Source organism: Pinus tabuliformis, chromosome 8 (genome assembly GCF_031772625.1).
Source record: "Pinus tabuliformis cultivar Carrire ecotype Pingquan chromosome 8, CPIR1, whole genome shotgun sequence".
In the NCBI taxonomy this organism is placed as follows: domain Eukaryota; kingdom Viridiplantae; phylum Streptophyta; class Pinopsida; order Pinales; family Pinaceae; genus Pinus; species Pinus tabuliformis.
The window spans coordinates 1,525,856,667-1,525,872,740 of NC_142294.1; positions in this window are offsets into that span (position 1 = coordinate 1,525,856,667).

Below are 16,074 nucleotides of genomic sequence, written 5' to 3' on the forward strand. Positions count from 1 at the left end.
GTTTCTCTTTATTAATTTTGTACATATAAGTTTGGTTTTAATAATTTAACATGATTGTCTAACCATCTCTCCGTTTTTAATAGAGATGATAGAATTAATCACAAACAAAGAATGATGATCCTCACCAAAGTAATAATGTATTTAATTATTGTGATATTTCCAAAATCATAATCTTTTAACGCACGTAAAAGTAAAATTGTTTTATCTAAATATAATTGTGTGAATGATTAAATTAAATATGTAAATTTATCAATTTTTAAAAATAGGAAAAAATGCTCCTTGTTACATAGTGCTTAAGTTTTGATCTTTATAATTATTTTACTAAAATTTATTGTAAAAAAATAAAAATTATATATATATATATATATATATATATATATATATATATATATATATATAATGGGGTTTGTCTGCCAAAAACTTTGGATGGTATTTTTAAGTTATATATTTTCCATCCAATTCTGAATATTACTGTAATAATTTCTTAAAATTGTTTATATTGCTATAAAAAATCAAAGCATCAAATAATTACATCATTATAAAAGTGAATAAATTTAAAATTATATTTCTAATAATCAATAAAAGTTGTAAAAGTATAGAAAATAATGTAGTAAATTTAAAATTACATCATTAAGTAATAATGGTATTTTTTATTCTTTTAGAATATCTAAAAGTGTTTTAAGAACTTAGTTGTATGACTTAGTTTTTAGTTAAAAGGTTTAGCAATACTTAATTGAAAATTATGTAATTAATGGTTAGTGATGTTGTAATTTAAATTGTTATATATAATTTCAATGGTTCTCTATCAAATTTCCCCCGAGATGGGATTAGTAGAGTAGAGTGGAGGTGGGGGGCGGCTGCCACTTCCCCACCTGATCAATAGACATGGAAACACACCCGCTGTAGATGGTAGATCCTAATTATAGATGATATCTTCAAGTCTTGTACCAATTACGTCATCCAAGAATGCATATGATGGAAGAGATCACATGTGGGAACATGTTGGAGAAGAAGCCCAACATTTGGAATTTAATGACAGAGAAGGGTACGAATTTTAGCATAGTACAAGTATTGTCCTAAGAATGCTATCGAAATTAATTCTAAGAATAATTCCCTGTTATATACCTAGGGGGGATAATATGGGGTACCAAGGGAGGTACCCAAGGTAATAATGTAATAATGGGATGGACCATAGTAATAAATAAGGTGGTTAACCCATGTCATGTAAGGGACCACAAGTAATTAATAATAATGTAATGGGCCCATGGTATTAGTTTGATGGTATGAGGGAACCATGGTAATGATCCATGGTATTGTATGTATGAGGCCTATATAGAGACTAGAGACTCCACATGGGAGATAGTGAAGGATTATTGTATGAACAGGCATATGGCTTGTGGAGTGCTCTCCTTCCTTAAGGAGTGAATGTATGGTGTTGCCCTACCTTAAGGGTTTTGAGATCAATAAAGAAGCATTTCTATCTATTTCTATCTTGTTATTTCTTGGGTTTATTTCTATTATCATATACTTTTGGGTTAGATCTATAACAAGTGGTATTAGAGCTATACCAAGTGGTATTTCTCACTTAATGACAAACAATTGACCAAACTCTTAGATGCAGAATTTGAAAAAGTCCTTTTAGACAAATGGTCTCGTGCTAGAAGGAGAATGAGCCACGTAAGGGGTTATTTGCTACTGGTGTCTCCTTATTGTAGGTTCATGGATTGATTCAAAAGAAGAAGATCATTGTGTCTATAAATCCTAGTTGCAAGCATAATTTTATCAATGTTAATTTGGCAAAAAAATTGCCAGTTCCAGCAAAACACATTGAAAACACACAGGTGAATGATGAGGATGTTCAAGTGTATAAGGATTTGAAGATTTCTATGGATAAGTATGTGTTGCATGGTGATTTTTATACTTTAGAGATGGATAATATGGATTTTGTTTTGGGATATCCTTGGATGGAATCTGAGGGTACTATCAATATTAATGTGCAGAGGAAATTCTTGAAGCTATGGTATAAAAAGAAGAAAATTAGATTATAGGATATTTCCATCCATAAACAGGTAGAGCACATGGAGGCTGAAGCAGAGGATGTTCCAGGGACTGCCATATCAGATGATGAGCCTTTGATGATCAACAATCAAACACAAACAGAGGCTGAAGAAGAAAAGGTTACAGGTGATGATACATCAGAGGAGGGCTCAGTGGTTGAAGTCATATTGAAAAAGAAGACACCACAACAGCCACCACAGTAGGGTGAAGTAAAGAAAAATCCATCGTGGGTTAAAACTTCAACATATCATCACCCACATCACCCCGCAAGACAACCATCAAGATGGCAACCAATTAGCCACATGGACAACAACCCCCGCATGACAGATCGAGAGGAGCGAAGATCCACCTACTACACATCCACACAGAAGAGCTACCACGGTCAACTTCCATCTCAAGCGAGCGAGGCACCAGCGAGATCGAGGGTTCACCTTTCTCTTGGATGGCTAGATGCACGTGCATGGTACCAGTGGACTACTCTTTTGAGTAGATCTTATTATTTGTGTTCTTCCCATGTTTCGGGGACGAAACATGCTTAGGGGGGTGGAATGTTATATACCTAGGGGGGATAATATGGGGTACCGAGGGAGGTACCCAAGGTAATAATGTAATAATGGGATAGACCATAGTAATAAATAAGATGGTTAACCCATGTCATGTAAGGGACCACAAGTAGTTAATAATAATGTAATGGGTCCATGGTATTAGTTTGATGGTATGAGGGAACCATGGTAATGATCCATGGTATTGTATGTATGAGGCCTATATAGAGGCTAGAGACTCCACATGGGAGATAGTGAAGGATTATTGTATGAACAGGCATATGGCTTGTGGAGTGCTCTCCTTCCTTAAGGAGTGAATGTATGGTGTTTCCCTACCTTAAGGGTTTTGAGATCAATAAAGAAGCATTTCTATCTATTTCTATCTTGTTATTTCTTGGGTTTATTTCTATTACATATACTTTTGGGTTAGATCTATAACAAGTGGTATTAGAGCTATACCAAGTGGTATCAGAGCTATAACATTCCCCAACTGCAAGATAGCCAAAATGTGGAGAGGGGTGGCCAGATCCATGTGAGGGAGTGGGAATTTACATTCAGTAGGTTTTTCGTCATGATGGAGGAGGTTATTCGAAGAATGCAACTCAATAAAGGGACAAACATTCCAATTGTACAAGGCACGAAGTCATGTCAAGAGAAGAGAAATTTTTTATAGTTGACTAAAAGTTGGCCTCTAGACGGTTGTGACAAGGGGGATAGAATATGAATTTAGCTATAAGAGATCTTTGATGGAGGTTATTTCCAAACTTCATGCTCAAGTGAACTAGGGGAGTCGGGTGAAACCAATTTGGACACCTTCTTTTCCTAGAAACTGGGCAAGAAAGTGGATGCCAAAGTATTTGGAGTTGTAGCGGTAATAGCAAGCAAAATGACCTCCTATTTCACCTCTCCCAAGTAACTATTGCTCTAAGAAATAATTTCTTAGTAATTCATGACAACGATTTATCTTTTTTCAATTCTTTTTAGAACCCTCCTCCCTTTTAGTTGGGACTATGGCAGAATTGAACAATCCATACCCTCATAATGTTGTTTCCTTGTGATTGTGTTGAACACCAAATCTTTGGAAGAAGAAGAAACTTTGGGAGATGAAACCCAATAGTCTCCCTCTCCTTGTATATATTCATATTCTATCTTAATGCAAAAGAAACAATTTCATTCGGAGTTACTCTTGACCTGACATGGTATCAAAGCCAACTCCTAATTTAGTTTTCTTCATCATAACTCCTGGAAATTCTCTATCTTATTCTCTGTATCCTATGTCCATTCATTAATGAATTTTTTTTTCCCTTGGTGAGGGCTGTGAAGACTGTGGGCTCCTTAACTGTTCGTTTGCCTACATTTGGTGAGTGCATATATGATTTTGAAGGATGTCTAACTATGCATCCTTGCTTGATGTCTTTATGTCTTGAACAAAAATTTTCTAGGATGTAAAGGCTGATAGTATGTGTGTCATGATGCATTTGAAAGTTGTTTATGCATTTGACCATTTAAATTGGGCATTAAGTCTGCGCTAACTATGACCATGGTGTTTTTTCATTGAAAATGGTATGTATTTTTTCTTGGAGGTCATGTGATGATGTCAAATATAGTTTTAAACCGTGTATGCATGGTTTTCTATACTCCATGTGTTTGCAAATGACATTCTATGGATACATGTGCTTAAATGACCGAGCAATGGTGTTGGGTATGGTAATTGCATTTGGAATTTCCCGTGTGCATTTCTAACTTTGTGCATGGAATATAGATACCTGTGTGTTGAAGCATTTTTTTTATCCAAGTGTGCATTGAAGGCCATGAGGTGCACTTTATTTTTGGGTACATATATCCCTTGTGCTACCATGTTACTTGAATTCATTTTTTTAACATTGTGTTGGGTCAAATATGTTTCCATGGAGCATATGATATGGTTTGAATAGTGGTCTTTTCAAAAGGATATGTATAACATATATATGATATGGAAAGTGCATACATGAGTGGTAGTATGGCACTTAATTCAATGCCATGGTTTGAATTAATTTTTTTAAGGCTACATATCTTATATAATACATTATGAATGACATGAAGTGCACATTGATTTATGGAAAGTGCATAAGCTGAGTGGTATATTATGTTAAGAGTGGTGATATATTATGTATGAAAAAATAAAATATTAACTTGGTAAAGTGAAAAGTGGAGTTTTACGATCTACATAATTAAATCAATATTTTACCCAAGAAGATAATGGTTGCATTATTTTGAAAATAAAAAACACAGTCATTTTTGATGATGCATTCGCTCATCTCCATTGTGGGAGTAGTTCTATTTGGAAAAGAGAACTATCATGAGTGGTCCAGGAATATAAAGCACACCTTGATTTTCAATGAGTTGTGAAAAGGAGTTTTTGAAGGAGAATGAGACAATGCACCAAAAAATCCTACTTCAGATAAGGAGCTTTCCATTTGGGAAAACAAGAACAACAAGGCCTATGCCTTGATTGCAATGCCAATAAACGAAGAGGTGAATAGATATATTTCACCATTTTCAAATGCCTTTGAAGCCTTAAATAAGTTGAAGGAATTGTATGACTCAAACTCTGAACTTGAATTTTTTCAATTGATGATTAAGTTGTTCAATATTGAATTAAAAAAGATGACCATTTGTCCTTGACATTAGAAGTCAGATCCTTTATGCATGACATAAAGTCCACTGGTGTTGAAATAGATATTCCTCACATAGTGTAACAACCCCCAATTATAAGATCATGTAATAAAATTTAATATAGGAAAAATAAAACCAAGGTTTAGAGACACTTATTCCAAACTTAATGTTGGGAAAACTTAGCCTAATCGGCATCAGCAGATGTGTTTATGGCTAAGGAAAATTGGCAGAGCCAATGACTAAGGCATTAAACACAAAAAAAGGTATTTTTGACACATTTATTTATGAAAATAAAGGAAAATAGGAGAAAGGGGAAGTGAAAGGTCACAGGTTTCATATGAGAAGGAAATTGAAGGAAAATAATGGAAAGTGAAGAAAATAAAGGCCTCATTGATAAAAAGGTTTATAAGGATCAGTTGGTACCTTTTTACAATTCAATTTTGGAGCTCTCTCATTATTCTCTCTCTCTCTCTCTCTTTCACACACACACACACTCTTGGACACTTAGATTTTTCTTGGAGCACTATAGCTTTCGAGCAAGGAAGGACAAAGCAAGAAAAGGAAAGGAAGGAAAGAAATGATTAAGAAGGGAAGAGCAAGGTAAAGCAGCCTCAGCAAGAATACTTGCAGGAAACATATTGCTTATGTGATTTCCTAGTTGGTTTTGAAATGCATGACTTTGCATGTTGGTATATGGTTCTATTGAAATCCCGAAAATCGGGTCGACAACAAGGGGGATACCCACCCGGTCCGGACCTTGGTTGGCAGCTCCTTATCCGTTTGGTATAGCGGGTCCGACTGGGGATAATGGGACCAGTTTCCCAATCTAAGGGTGTGTGTGTGTGTAGAGTTGGATGATGCTGATCTAAGAGTACTTAAAGCTAATTTAATTCAAACTTCTAAACTAACTATATGCTATTGTAATCTAATGAGAAACAACACATATAATCTACGCTAACCCGGGGTGTATTTCTTCTATTATGCGATCTAAAGAGATTTCGAACAATAACTGGTAATAAAGATCATTCAACTATCATAAGAATAGAAATCAATTAAGATAAACCACTTTGCATAAAAAGTTAAGCAAAACAGTTGTGAACAGCATATTGCATAATAAGTTATTCATATATCAAACACAAGTAAAATGGCTCCATCATACAAAAGTGCCAAATGGTAACTCACTCATTCATGCAGTAACATATAAACAACTAAAAACTGTATATCACTTTAAGAATATAAACAGAAACGGTCAAGAGATAAAAGTACCATTTATGACTGGTTCCACTCATAAGCTTCAAGCAACAATGATTTATCTCTCCTTGCTCTAACATCTACTAAGAGTACAGAAGTGCAACATCAGTAGCAGATATCAAATGCAAACATTAATAAACCTTGATCCATCCATTCATCAAAACCCCCTCTGAGGGTGCAAAAGTGCATGTTCTGAGGACAAGTTTTTTGAAAAAATTCTGGACCCTTCTCCTAATGCCTAAGAAGGGTTTAAATACTCCTAACTAATTAACTTAATTACATAAATTTAGGATACGGTTTTAAATGACCGCCCTTCTGCTAAAGAAAAACTATTTCTAAAAATTGAATCTAATTCCTAGCCATTTCTGTATTTGCTCCTTAGTGCTGCAAGCATGCAACATTCGCCTGGGAAGAGTCGGCTGGTTGCCTTCTGCTTTTGTTTGAGCTATGGAAATAGAAATAACAAGCGCTGGCACCACTTTCTGGTAAACTAGAAGATATTTTCGAGAATCTTCCTCTGGCTGGGTGTATTCACTGCATGTATACTTGGTAATAACCCAAATTTCTCTCAAACTAATTATGCTTTTGCTATTTCGGTTTCCGGCCTTGCGAATGACTGAACAAGTTAGGGACTTTTCTCTCTGAACAATTTTCTGCATCGAAAACTGCCTCCATTCTTTGTTCCGGGCTTTTCTAGTGCATTTTCCTTCCTTAGCGCCTTTTTTCTTTTTTGCTTTACCGGGCATAAGCTTCAGGATATTTTGTAAACATGTTGCTTTTGTGCGCCTTTGACTCTAAGTTTTGGATGGCTTATTGACATCAGCATCTGTTGAGTGATACTATGGAATCTGTGGTCCTGTTGCATGCGGCATCCATTTGTGAAGGCATCTCTTCTCTGTTCTCCGAGCATTGACGCTTTCCCCTTTTCCTTAGATGTTTCCTGCACATTGCTTTATGTTATTTCCTGTCTTACAATTTACGCAAAGGAAAGACTAATGATAATAAAGATTGACATGAAAGCTTTAAGCTCTTATGAATGCATAATCATGACACCCATAACGAACTGACTCTTCGAAAAACACAAAACTGTCCTTCTTGAATACTTTGGCGTACAATCATTAATTTCTTTTAAGGCGCGCACCCAATTTTGGTCTACGGATAGCTTTCCTTGAATACTGCGCCGAGGAAATTTTGCGATGGGTGATTTCTGCTACTCGCATTGCAGCATCGCGGATCACGTTGTCAAGATGTGTCATCGCAGAAATTCATGATCGCATTTATCGCAAATCGCATTCATCGCAGATCGCAGCATCGCAGATCGCAGATCGCGCTTAGTCATTCAATCATTGTGTGCTGCTTACGCGATGTTGCGATATGCGACGTCGCATATCGGCCGTCGGAGATTCCTTAAGTTTTTTCATTTAAGAGCGCTTCATAATGTATGCGATGCGATGAATTTCGCGTCGCTTCTTCGCAGCTTATTATGCTCATAGGAAAACGTTTCAGTCTTTTCTCGCGATGCGATATAGTTTTAGGGAGTTAAATACAAAAATTTTCATAAAATGTTTTTTGGATTTTTATTAAGGGTCCCCCTTTGCTTGGTATTATTGCTAATACCAAACAAAGAGGGGGGTTGTTGGTGGCCACAACAATGGCGACTCACTGGGAAGAACCAGTTATCTCTACTTTTCTATTGAATTTTAACTTCCAAAGCAGAAAAATTTTCATAAGTCTAAATTTTGTTATGGACAGATAGAGTACATTATGCCTTATCCTATCAATGATATTTTGTTTCAACCTTTTTCTATTCCAATTGTTTGCTTCCTGAGGCTTTGTCCTTGCATTCACATCAACCATTACTTGGTCTTTCAAAGATAAAATAAGGTCTTCTCTGTGTGCTGGCTTTTAAAATATGCTCATTTGTCATAGGTAGAGCCTCTACTGCCAGTAGGCATCCATAGCCTCGACAGGGTTACCTGTTACCCAGCAATGATCCTTTATCCTGCTTAAGGCTATTTACAACTTTTCAGAGAAAAACCCATTTTGACACTTTTTCCTTTTTTATTCTCTAAACAACAATGTCTTGGTTTGGTGGCCAAATTATGACACAGTCATTCACTTGATTTACACTTTTGCTGAACAAGCTGGCTCGTGATGAGACCCCTTGTCTTTTGATTGCAACAATCTTGAGTCGTTGCCCTGTTTTGGTGGACAGCATTGGCAAAGTCAGCAAGTTATAATATCTGTGATCATGATAAGCCGTCTCGTGATGAGACCTCTTACTCTTTGAGATATAGTGTTTTCTCGGATTGTTCCTTTGAATGCTGCGATTTCCTTTAGCAGGGAGGAAGTCATTGTTTTTCCTTAAGAAAGCTCTGGACGACAATAATAGAGTTTGAAAATAGCAGTTTTACAGAGAATATTTATTTTATTATTGATACCTTTCATTGTGCTGATATAAAACAAATTTTTACCAAAGGTTGCTTTCATCAAATTTTTTGAAGTTGAAACTAGTATCATATCTAGGTTAAAGTTTTTAACTTTATCTGTCAATAATAAAGATCAGATTTTCAAAAAAAAAAATTGCTACTTGTACAAGCGAAAAAATATCAAAATCTGATAGAGAATGGTGTCTTTTTCGTGGACCCCTGTTTTAACCATCTACAACTGGTTTTATTTTTAAGAAAGAAAAGAAAAACTAAAACTATCCTACAAAATAGAAGAATAATTTTCTATGGAAAATATATTTTAAGGATCTGTCCATTAACAGGCAAAGAATCCCTTCTACTTGCTAAATCCTGCAACACAATCGTTGATGGGCCTATGACTTCTACAATCTGAAAAGGACCAAGCCACATCTTCTGAAATTTTGTATGTTTGCCCTTTTCTTCGTGAGCCTTATCCCATTTCAAAACTAAATCTCCCATCTGAAAAAATTTTCTGGTCATTATGCTCGAGTCAAAAGAGGATTTTATTAGCGCTTGGTGATGAGCATGGGTTTTCTTAGCTTGTTCGCGTCGTTCTTCTAATTTAATTATTTCCATTTGTCTTAATTGTAAGGAGGAATTAGATACTTCATCGATGTATTGTACTAAAGACAAAGAGGGGATGACTAAGTGAGTTGGAAGAACCACTTCTTTCCCATAAACTAAATTAAAGGGAGAAGTGTCGATTGAAGCTTTCTTCGTTATTCTATCTGCCCATAAAGCATTTACCAAAGCTTTGTGCCAATTCTTTTGGTTCTGGTCAACTGTTCTTTTAATAATCCTGATTAGGTTTTTATTTGTTGACTCAGCCAATCCATTACCTTGTGGATAGTAGTTGGCCGAATATTTCAGTTTGAACCCTCTTTTAAGTGCAAACTCAGTCATTGCATTCCCAGAAAAGTATGAGGCATTATCAAACATTAAAGCCGTTGGCAATCCAAACCTAGTGATTATAAATTGATCTATGAATTCAATGATGTTTTCAGAATTAGCTGTCTTGAGAGGAACTGCTTCTACCCATTTAGTAAAATAATCTGTTGCCGTGAGGATGTATCTATGCTGCTTAGAAGAGTGAGGAACGATCTCACCTATTATGTCCAAGCCCCACTGACTGAATGGTTTCTCGATGTTTACTGGTTGTAGTGGCATGGACGATTTCTTTTGTTTCCCTGCAGTAGTTTGGCAGACTTGGCATTTCCTCACGCAACTGTGTGAGTCTTTGAACAACGTGGGCCAATAATATCCTGCACGTAAGATTTTATGTGCAGTAGCATCTCTAGCATAGTGTCCGCCTGCTGGTCCATCGTGGAGTTCCTGCAAAACCTTTTCGGCTTCAGTTTTCTCAAGACACCTAAGAAGCACAGAATCGTAATTCCTTTTAAACAGAACATCATTTATGAGCTGATATTGTTTAGCTTTCAATCTCAGAGCTCTTTTCTTGGTGTGATCCAGGTGTGATGGAGCATACCCGTTCTTAAGATAATAAATGGTGTCAGCATATAATGATTCTACATCGTTTAGGCTTACCTCATACGTTTGTACCTCTTCAGATGAATTCTCAGGAATTCGCGATGCTCCAGCCAACATTTTGTAGAAGCCTTGACCTCTTACAATGCTTGTTGGTTTGATCTCAAGGTCATATTCTTCTAAAGCAGTGATCCAATTTGCTCTTTTTTCACCCACATCCTTCTATATTAGAAGATTCCTTGCCGCTGGAAATGGTACTATGACCTTAGTATGGGTTTTAAGTAAGAAAGGTCTGAAATATTTGACCGCTTTGAAAACAGCATATGCCTGTTTCTCCACGTCTGAATAGTTGAGTTCAGCACCTTGTAAATTCGAGCTAAAAAATGCGATTGGGGCTTCCACTTTCTCTTGATTTGCTTGAGTTAGAATCGCGGCGTATTATTTCTCTGAGGCAAATGTGTATAAGATAAAAGATTCTGAAAAATTCGGGGTTGCTAAAGATGGAGCGTTAATGATAGCTTGTTTGATCAGGTTGAATGATTCATGCTCATCTTGACCCCATTTAAAATTTGAATTCTTTTTAATCATGGTTTGCGAAGGAGAAACAATTCGTGAAAAATCTGGGACAAATCTCTTCACAAAATTGATTTGGCCAAGGAAAGATTGCATGGCTTTTTTGTTATGAGGTAGGGATATTTCAGAAATTTCTTGGATTCTGTTAGGCTCAATGTGAATACCAGATTTTGACACTATGAATCCTAGAAGTTTTCCTTCACTTAATGCGAAAAAAGATTTCTTTGGGTTAAGTGAAATCCCATACCTTAAACATCGTTGAAAGATTTGTTTCATGTCTTTGAGATGGTCGCTTCGCTTCTTGGAGTACACTATTATATCATCCAAATAAATTACTACAGATTTATTGACTAAACCCTTGAATGCGATGTCCATGGCTCTCTGAAATGTAGCGCCAGCATTGATCAAACCAAATGGCATCTTCCGATATGCGTATGTGCCCCCATTTAGTTCGGAATGTAGTTTTTCACTGATCATCGGGATGTACCAGCACTTGATTGTATCCTAAAAATCCATCCAAAAAAGACATTAGTTCTGAGCCTGCTACTGCCTGTAATATCTACTCCATAGGTGGGAGGGGAAATTGTCTTTTTGACAGGCTTTGTTGAGATTCCGAAAATCGATGCAGATTCTAATATCTCTGTTTTTCTTTCTAACGGGTACCATATTGGAGACCCATTTGGAATGTCTGACGAGGAAAATTATTCTTCCCTTTAATAACTTATTTAGCTCAGTTTTTATCTGATTTTCTAAATTGGGGTGGATTTTTCTGAGTTTCTGTTGGACAGGTTTTTCATTGTCAATCATAGGGATATTATGTTGAATGATAGAAGTGTCGTATGTCTTCAGCTCATCGTAATACCAGGCAAAAACATTTTTTATTGTCTCAAAAGACGAATATATGCTAGTTTTTCTTCAGGGGCTAGGTCGTGGCCTAGCTTAACGTTTTGTGGTTTATCATCGGTTCCTAGGTTTACTAATTCGTAGTTCAGAGTTGAAGTGTAGAGCTTAGAATTGGTAGACCTTTTAAACCGACTTTTCAAATCGTATAAGTCTTCCAACTTAACCACTGATTTAAGTATAGCATTATCAATGCTATCTTGTTGTATTTGTCGATCGTGATGGTCTTCGTCAATTATCTGATTGGAGTAGGATCCTTCAGAAGTGAGGAAATTTACAATATCAGGATCATCATTGAATACTCTCCAGTTTGTAATGTTGTCAGGGATGGACGGTCTAAAGATTAATTCTATTGAGAATCTATCTGGACTAAAATCTTCGGAGGGAATAAGTCTAGAGGCTACGTTAGCTAAAAGGTCTGTGCTCACGTTTTGGAGTCTTGGGATTGACGAAATATTGAATGCTATGAAATGCTCAGTCAGATCTTGTACTAAAGATTTATAGTGTTTCAAATGACCTGATAGGCAATGTATGGTGTTACGTACCTATTTGACAACAATCTCAGAGTCTCCGAAGACTTGAAGGTATTTGACGTTCAACCCGATTGCTTTGTATAGGCCTTGCACCAAGGCCTCATATTCCCCTGTATTGTTTGTGCAATCGAATTCAAGTCTGCACGTAAGCATGGTCTTATTTCCTTCTGGACTAATCAGAATGCATCCTGCTCCTGCTCCTTCGTTAGATTTAGAGCCATCAAAATATAATTTCCAAAACAAAGATGTATTTACAGGTTTATCTAAAAAATTAACACACTTTGAATTATCAGTTTGGGAAAAATTTTCGACTTGGGACAAAACTGAATTTTCTAAGTAAGGTGATGTATGAGCATTGAAATTGTCGAGGAAAGAATCTACCGAGTAATTGCCTATGATACTGTTGTTGTACGCTATTGCTTCATTTTCTCCCTCCAATTCCGTTACTATGTACTTCTGGTGTAACTCTCGTTCAACCTTTATTTGATTCGGTTTACCATTGTAGGGCAACCACATGTGTGACCAGTCGGTTGAGAAGTATCCATGGAGTTTTTCGGACCAATCCCTGCTAAGAATCAAGCCATAGAATTCTGGGATATTAGCTACTAGAATGTCAATAACTTGACATACCTTCGGGTTAGATGACAATCTTATGGTCACTTGATTAAGTTCACCAATCACTTCGACTTGAGATCGATCAAGCTGAACTATGCGCACTGCAGATTTTTGTGGTTGAACATTCAACTTGGCACATATTGATCTGGGTAAAATATTCGTTGAAGCACAAGAATCTACCAAACAATTGTGCACATTTTTATTGAAAATTTCATAAGTGAGAAGAAAAGGGGGAGTGTGAGACCTTGATCTTCCTCCAATCAAGGCGATGTCATTTGGATCAATCTTATTGATTGTGTTGGTTGGAGGTCTTCCCATGTTGTGGGAAGCTACAACTGTAGGCAAAGATGTAGTAGGCACGGCATGTAATTCTTTCATCATTATCTTCTGTTGATGTTTCAATTTGATCAATTCATAAAGAGTGATATTAGCCCTAGTATTTTTCATGTCATCAATAATATTGTATTCCATTTCATCTGACATTATCAGTGTTCTTGATGGAGGTGTTTGATCTGATTGGACTGGGCTAGATTAAGTCACTTTAGCGGTCGTTTTCTTTGTTGCGACTTTATCTTTTGCTGCAGGGCTTGCGCCCTTCTGCTTAGGGGTAGTTGGGGGAGGATCAAGTTGATTTTTTCTTCGTGTGCTAACCAGAAATTCTTCTTGATCTTCTACTTGTGGGAGGATGAAATCCCGCATTCCTTGTAGTTCCACAACTTCTTCATCATTGGTCTGCCGTTCAGTGGTACTCTCTTCTTCTTCCTCTTCTTCAGATTCGACATTTGAGATAGTGTTGTGTTATGAAACCAGCTCAAGAAAAGATAGAAAAGATAGATCAACGCCTTAGAATTCAGCCTCTTCGAGGGGGCAACCTCCTTTACATTACATAAATGAACAATTCTTGGATGATACAAATGATAAAACCTTCTTTCTATATATAGGAGTCTAAGGAGTCACAATATAATCCAGCCGACCTAACAATAATAATATAAAGCCACAAAAATAACAATAGAGGGATTCTATGGGGCACAGAAATAACAATATGGGGGCAATAGGGGCACAACAATATAAATAAGGGGTATAACTACAATAGTAATGGGGTAATCACTAGTATTATAGGGACCCAACATGCCCCTCTCCTTCAAAAAAGTGTTGTCCTCAACGCTTGAGTAGTTCTGGATACTTCTGCATAAAATTCTCATCCTCCCATGTGGAATCTTCAGCGGATAAGTTCTTCCACTTGATAAGATACTCTGAAATTGATCGATTTCGTAGCTGTCGAGTTCTTGTTTCTGTGACTGCTTCCGGTTCCAATATAATTTTTCCTTCCTCGTCAAGTTCTGGCAATATTGTTTGAATTGGGAGCTTGTCACCTATAACCTTCTTTAAACATGAAACATGGAAAACTGGGTGCAATCGAGAAGCTGCAGGAAGCTCCAATTTGTATGCCATAGTACCAATCTTTTTCAACACCTTGTACGGACCATAATACTTTGGTGATAATTTATTATCCTTCTTAGCTTGCTTTAGGGACATTTGCTTATATGGTTGTAGCCGTAGGAATACCCAATCACCTACATCAAAACTTCTTTCACTGCGATGTTGATCTGCCTGTTGTTTCATTCTATTTTGTGCCAACACGAGGTTATCCTTTAAGAGTTGGAGGACTTGTTGTTGATGTTCGATGTGATGTTCCACTGCCTGAACCTTAGAATTTTCTCTTAAATATGATGTGATGGATGGTGGTTGATACCCATAAAGTGCCATAAATGGGGTCATTTTTGTTGCTGTATGGAAGGAAGTGTTATACCACCATTCAGCCAGAGGCAACCATTTGACCCATTGTGTCTGTTTATCAGATACAAAGCAACGAAGATATCCTTCCAAACATTTGTTTACTATCTCAGTTTGCCCATCAGATTGAGGATGATAAGATGAGCTATGAGCTAACTGAGTACCAAGACAAGAAAATAATTCTGTCCAAAAATTTCCAGTGAAAATGGGATCTCTGTCACTTACAATAATCTTTGGGTTTCCATGTAGCTTTTGAATTGTTTCCATAAATGCAGTAGAAACTGTACTGGCTTTAAATGGATGTGATAATGCACAAAAGTGTGCATACTTGGTAAGTCTGTCAACTACCACCATGATGACACTCTTTCCCTCAGACTTGGGTAAACCTGTGATAAAATCCATTGAAACCTCCTCCCAACGTTGGCTTGGAATGGATAAAGGTTGTAATAGACCCGGTGTCTTAATTGTTTCAACTTTATTTTGCTGGCAAACCAAACATTCCGCCACAAACTTTTGAATATCTGATTTAAGGCCATCCCAAAAAAATTCCTTCTTAACCCTGTGGTAAGTTTTTAAAAATCCTGAGTGCCCTCCTAAGGGAGAAGTGTGCAATTCCATAAGAATCTTTTGTTTTAGCTGGGAATTCTTACAGAGGTATAAGCGATCTTTGTACCATAACGAATCATTTTGCCAGCTAAATGTATCAGAAGTACTGGAATCTTGTTGTAGCTTTCGAATAAGTGCCCACACTTCTTCGTCATTCTTCCATTCCTCCCTTGCTTCGTTTATCCAATCTGGTTGGATAATAGAAATGGCACACAACAATGCTTCCACATCCTCATCCTTTCTTGAGAGTGCATCTGCCACCACATTTTGCTTCCCTTTTTTGTAGATGATTTCAAAGTCATAACCCAACATCTTTGTGACCCACTTTTGTTGCTCTTCAGAGGATAATCTTTGTTCTAAAAAGTATTTAAGGCTATCATGATCCGTTTTTACCTTGAAGTGTCTTCCCATTAGGTAGGGTCGCCATTTCTTAAGTGCATGGAGTATTGCCAACATTTCCTTCTCATAAATAGCTTTGCTTAAAAACTTTCCCTTGATTGGACGACTTTCAAAAGCAATGGGTCTTTCATCTTGCATTAGAACAACACCAATTCCATTTCCTGAAGCATCACATTCCACAATAAAGGTTTTTGT